The sequence below is a fragment of the Mandrillus leucophaeus genome, unplaced genomic scaffold, assembly GCF_000951045.1.
Source record: "Mandrillus leucophaeus isolate KB7577 unplaced genomic scaffold, Mleu.le_1.0 Scaffold139, whole genome shotgun sequence".
In the NCBI taxonomy this organism is placed as follows: domain Eukaryota; kingdom Metazoa; phylum Chordata; class Mammalia; order Primates; family Cercopithecidae; genus Mandrillus; species Mandrillus leucophaeus.
In genome coordinates, this window is record NW_012101354.1 from 2,532,536 (window position 1) to 2,539,331 (window position 6,796).

The window sequence follows — 6,796 nt, forward strand, 5'->3', positions numbered from 1 at the left end:
GTCTTTCACAACAGGCATTTTGGAAACTACAGACCAGTTTGGTTTTTTTTTAAAATAGAATGTTCCTCAGTTCTTCCTCTCTTTTTTCTTTCTTTCTTTTTTGGTTCTTTCCTCTTTCTCTCTCTGTTTGTTTTGAGACAGAGTCTTGCTCTCTCACCCAGGCTGGAGTGCAGTGGCGCGATCTCAGCTCGCTGCGACCTCTGCCTCCCGGGTTCAAGCGATTCTCCTGCCTCAGCCTCCTGAGTAGCTGGGATTACAGGCGCGTGCCACCATGCCCAGCTAATTTTTGTATTTTTAGTAGAGATGGGGTTTCACCATGTTGGCCAGGCTGATCTCGAACTCCTGACCTTGTGATCCGCCCGCCTCAGCCTCCCAAAGTGATAGGATTACAGGCGTGAGCCACCGTGCCCGGCCTGCCAACAAGTATTTTTACCAAGCCATGTATATTGGGGGTATGTGACATGAACCACTGCTAGGCTTCCTGGGCTGTAGCATTCAGTACGTGAAGGATTAGAGCTCTAGAACTCAGCCTCATCCATTTTGCTTTTTACCCAATTCCCTTTATTTCAGGGAAATGAGGAAAGGACTCCAGTTTTAAGATTAAATTCCTCTAAGCTCTGTTTCCCCATCACACTCCACTGGGTTGGGCCAACCACATGTTATCTCACATCACTACTTCAGATTTTTGATGGGCTTGAATAGACAGATTGGGAGATTTTAAATGCTTAAACTGACAAAGTGACCTTGGGGGGTACGTTTCCAGGTACGTTATCTGTCATCGTCCTAGGGGACACTTGCCTTTAAAAATTTTTCATCTTTATTTCTCCAATCCTCAACCCCTGAGATACAGATAAAACTTCTTCTCTTTTCTGGGGGAGTGCTATTTTTATGACAGGGCGCCCTCCAGCGATTCTGGAATCTCAAGCAATAGAATAGAATTCGAGCGTCTTGCGGAGAGAGCAATGTTATTTTAGTCGATGGAGGAAAAAAAAAGTGCTGATCACTTTAGAGTGTGTCTGTAATGTAATTCCTGGAACACAGGCAACAATTTCTGCGAAGGCAAATTTTTAGATTCAAGAACAGAGTCGAAAAGCCAGAAGCAATAGTGGAGGTCAAGACTCGGAAAGGATCCCGGCAACCCGAATTGCTCTACAGAGCGCTTTCCGAAACCGTCTTGGATTGGGCCAGAAATGCCGCAAGCCCGGTCACGTGATCCCGGCCGGTCCTCCGCCTCTAGATAACCTATGGCTGGCTAGCGCCCGCCAAAGCGGTCAAAGTCAGAGACCTGCGCATGCGCGGAGCGCGGGAGGCCTGGTGAAAGCGCTTTGGATCTTACTTCCGCTTCGCTTCCTCTGGGCAGGTCCAGCTTACTTGGACTGAAACTCGTGGGTCAGGTCTTTAGGACCTTCCTTTTCTTTCCTGTCTTTTCCATTTTGTAATCCTTACTTAACGATTAACAAAGGTTTTGTTTTCTTAATTTTTTTTTTTTTTTTTTTAAATACACATGGAGTCTTGTTCTGTTGCCCAGGTTGACCTCGAACTCTCGAGCTCAAGCGATCCTCCTGCTCGGCCTCCCAAAGTGCTGGGGTTCCAGGCGTGAGCCACCGTGCCTGGCCTTATTTTCTTTCTAATTTTATTTCAAGTATTGCATTATTCTAAACCCCACATTGACGAATATCATCCACCTGCTCAGCAGCTATAAATGGTGGAGTTAGGTAAGTTTTCAAGTTCTCTAAGGTGGAAATGAGGGCTGATCATGTGTGTGGTTTATGAAGTGCTGCGTTTGCAGCTGAGGCCACTTTTGCTTCTGTCACTTGTTTGTGCACAGTCTGGTTCAAGTTTGCACTTAGATGACCTCTGCTAAGGGGACTTCTCTTCTTGTCCCCAGGGGCTAGCCTACTATTCCACGTTGTTTCTACTTCTATTTTTCTTCTATTTTATTTTATTATTTATTTATTTATTTTGTGAGACGTAGTCTTGCTCTGTCGCCCAGGCTGGAGTGCAGTGGCGCCATCTCGGCTCACTGCAAACTCCGCCTCCTGGGTTCACGGCATTCTCCCGCCTCAGCCTCCCGAGTAGCTGGGGCTACAGGCCCCCCCCGACCTCGCCCGGCTAATTTTTTGTATGTTTAGTGGAGACGGGATTTTACCGTGTTAGCCAGGATGGTCTCAGTCTCCTGACCTCATCATCCGCCCGCCTTGGCCTCCCAAAGCGCTGGGATTACAGGCGTGAGCCACCGCGCCCGGCCTTTTCTTCTATTTTAAAGCCAGCATTGCTGAATTGAACAGTCAAGTTGGTACCTAAGAACGAATCAATTCTGGAAAATATTGGAGCAACCAACTACCCAGAGGGAAACCGTTGAAAAATGACATGTAGCCCACATGTAAAGTGATTAAGAGCTTTAAGATATATATGTAGAATCTTTTTCCTCTCTTTCCGAAGGAAAGAATGGATCCATTGAGGGAAACTTTGTAGAGGTCACTGTGTGAGAGTATTAACATTTTTCTTCTGTTAATTAGGACGACTAAATTATAGTTTGTTAGAAGTGTCTTAAACTATTGAGAAAACTGTCATCAAATTATACTTTTTTTTTTTTTTTTTGAGACGGAGTCTCGCTCTGTTGCCAGGCTGGAGTGCAGTGGCACGATTTCGGCTCATTGCAACCTCTGCCTCCTGAGTTCAAGCGATTCTCCTGCCTCAGTCTCCAGAGTAGCTGGGACTACAGGTGCGTGCCACCACATGATGAAACCCCGTCTCTACTAAACGTACAAAAATTATACGTTTTATTGGAATCTGTCACCTTTTAGAGAATATTTGCTTCAGTTTTTCTTGTGCAACCGAAAGGTGTCCTTGATGCTATGGAAGAAGAGAATAATTAAATTTGAAATCTTGTATACACAGTTTTTATTAAAACGTCAAAGGACAGTTACATGTTTCTATAGAATTAGCATATATATATGCTCAATCAATCATCTATCTATCATCTCTCTATCTAGAGAAAGAGACAGGGTCTGTTACCCAGGCTGGAGTGCAGTGGCTATTCACAGGCACGATCCTGCTACTGATCCGCAGGGGAATTTTGACCTGCTCCGTTTCCAATCTTGGCCAGTTCACCCCTCCCTTAGGCAACCTCGTGGTCCCCTGTTCCTGGGAGGTCACTATATTGATGCCGAACTTAGTGTGGACACACGATTGGTATAGCACACTACGGCCCAGAACTCCTGGGCTCAAGCCATCTCCTGCCTCAGCTTCCCAAGTAGCTGGGACTACAGGCAGGGGCCACGGCGCCCGGCAAAGTTAGCAAATATTTAACTGCAGTAAAACTAATGTCAGTAGTTTCTCAGGCATTTTCACTGGCTTTTACAAAGTCACAAAATTGCGTAAAATGAGGGCCATTTACTTTATTTAAAAATAAGAGGCCTACCGCTGTGGCTCACGCCTGTAATCCCAATACTTCGGGAGGCCGAGGCGGGTGGATCAGAAGGTCAGGAGTTGGAGAGCAGCCCGGCCAATATGGTCAAACCCCGTCTCCACTAAAAAATACAAAAATTAGCCGGGCGTGGTGGCATGTCCCTGTAGTCTCAGCTGCACAGGAGGCTGAGGCAGAAGAATCGCTTGCACCTGGGAGGTGGAGGTTACAGTGAACCAAGATCGTGCCACTGCACTCAGGCCTGGGCGACTGAGTGAGACTCTGTCTCAGAAAACAAACAAACAAAAAAGAGATGAGAATATTCTTGGATTTTAAGAAGCCAAGATTTTCTACTGGGTAATAGCATTTCTCAGAAAAGACTTTTTCTTTCGACGGACTAAATATTTAGGAAATTTTTTTTTCTTCTTATATTGAGGGATTGTATTTTCAGTATTGTTTTGATGTTGCCACAGTATTTAAAAAAATAATTATTAGCAGGTGAAGACAATGTGAATTTGTTGTTTACAACCCGTAGGACATTGAGGAGCTACTTGCTGAGAGAGGAGCTACTACCATCTGGTCTCTGCTATGAGGCCAAAGCACTACACTGGTCCCATGACAAACCTACTTTTCTTTTTGTGTCATCTATTTTCCTTTCCACTGCTATTCTATATCAGCCTTGAGGTTGCTATTGGAGTTGAGGGACAAATAAGAGGTCATATAATGTAGGCCATCGCATAATGATGAAATATCAATTCTGTGGTCTGTCTCTAAGGCTCTGTCCTTGATAATAAAATACAGTGTGCTGTAATAGTTATCAAGCTTCCACTCCATATTATTAGGTTATTAGCTATTAATTAGATGTCACTTGCCATTTTTGCTTTACATGACTGTAAATAACTGCTGTCTTTCAGGTCTTTATGTACTCAATTTTTATAAGCAGTTTGTAATTAACATATTAAGAAAAAAACCATGGAGAATTATGTACAAATCCTTTTCAAGGCAAGCAGTCTTATAGCTATGATCAAAGGCATAAAATGTAGAATATTTAACAAATTTTAAAAATCCTTTGTTTAAGGAACATAAGTGATAGGAAAACAAAGATGAATGCTACCAACTCTACCTCTTGAAAAACACAGCCTGAACCCAAGATTATAAACCAAGAGCGAAATTGCAGGCAGAGAAATGGCTGAACTGACAGCTTGTGCCTAGAAAGCTCAGAAGATGCCAAAACTTTGATTTGCTCACTTCAGTGAAGGCTTGATCCTTCATTTTGCAGGGCTATGGAAGGAGAATATGTATTTGAGTTTGTAAATACAAAAATCGATCAATATATGAGGGACAGACTTGTGCCAAGAAATTCACCAAAGTCAGATTTCTAAACCAAGGTGTCAATTCATTAATTTACAGGGAGATTGTATATTTACGTTGACTATGGTATTATTGTTCAGTGTTCTAAATCGGTGCTCTTTTTTTGTGTGTGTGTCTTTTTTTTTTTTTTTTTAATACTTTAAGTTCTAGGGTACATGTACAGGTTTGTTACATATGTATACATGAGCCATGTTGGTTTGCTGCACCCATTAACTCGTCATTTACATTAGGTATATTACCTAATACTATCCCTCCCCCCTCCCCACTCCCCACAATAGGACCTGGTATGTGATGTTCCCCTTCCTGTGTCCAGGTGATCTTATTGTTCAATTCCCACCTATGAGTGAGAACATGCAGTATTTGGTTTTCTGTTCTTGCGATAGTTTGCTGAGAATGATGGTTTCCAGCTGCATCCATGGTGCTCTTTAATAGAAATATAATTCTGTCAAAAATGCAAGTTGGTGGGGTTTGGTGGCTCTCACCTATAATCCCAGCACTTTGGGAGGCCGAGGCGGGTGGATCACCTGAGGTCAGGAGTTGGAGATCAGCCTGGCCAACATGGTGAAACCCCATTTCTACTGAAAATACAAAAATTTGCCAGGCATGGTGGCGGGTGCCTGTAATCCCAGCTACTCCAGAGGCTGAGGTAGGAGAATTGTTTGTGCCTGGGAGGCAGAGGCTGCAGTGAGCCAAGATCGAGCCACTCTACTCCAGCGTGGGTGACAGAATGAGACTCTGTCTCAAAAAAAAAAAAAAAAATGCAAGTCACAGATGTATTTAGAATTTTCTAGTAGACATATTTAAAAAACTAAAAAGAAACAGGTAAAATTAATTTTAATGTATTTTAATTAACCCAATGTATTCAAAATATTATACTTTCTACATGTAATCAATATAAAAAATCATTAGTAAGATTTTTTGTATTTTTTTTCATACAAAGTCTTCCAAATCTGGGGCGAATTTTATGCTTACAGCACATCCCAATTCAGATAGTCACTTTTCTTTCTTTCCTTCTTTCTTTCTTTTTTAACAGAGTTTTATTTTTATTTAGTTACTTTCTTCTTTTTTTTTCTTTTTATAAAGATGGGGTCTCACCATGTTGCCCAGGCTGGTCTCAAACTCCTGGGCTCAAGTGACCTCCCTCCTTGGCCTCCCAAAGTGCCTGGATCAGCCACATTTCGAGTGCAGTAGTCATGTTGCTAGGTGAAGGTCTCGTTATCCTTTCTAGGAAAGGTAACTGAGAGGCCAAGTGCACAATCAGAATCCTCTCAGGTGAGCATAGAATCAGAGGAGAGGGTGCTAGATGGTCTTTAGCGATATTTTATGTATTTGACAAGTATGAGGAACCTACCCTGATTCACACTAGTGTATTCTTTCTAGAGGTTTTAGTATTTGTTGTGTTTAGTTTATCTCACCTTGGCAGCAGTACACTCAGCACTACTAGACTAATGCTGCCAAATTCTTGCTTCCTTTGATTCTATGTAAATTACTTTATTCTATTAACATACTTTCTATTTTTTTTCTTTTTTTTTTTCTTTTTTTTTTTAAACAGAGTCTCGCTCTGTTGCCCAGGCTGGAGTGCAGTGGTGTGATCACGGCTCACTGCAAACTCCGTGTCTCAGGTTTGGGCAATTTTTATGCCTCAGCCACCCGGGTAGCTGGGATTCCACCACCCTGGCTAATTTTTGTATTTTTAGTAGAGGTGGGGTTTTGCCATGTTGGCCAGGCTGGTCATGAACTCCTGGCCTCAAGTGATCTGCCCACCTTGGCCTCCCAAAGAACTGGGATTGCAAGTGTGAGCCACTGTGCCCGGCCACAGTTTTTAAATATAATAATTATACTAATCATTTTTCATATTAGATGATAATATTTCTCCTTTTTGTCTTTTTAAAAATTTTTTAAATTTTATTTATTTATTTTTTGAGATGGAGTCTCACTCTGTCGCCCAAGCTGGAGTGCAGTAGTGTGATCTCAGTTCACTGCAACCTCCGCCTCCCAGGTTCAAACAATTCTCCT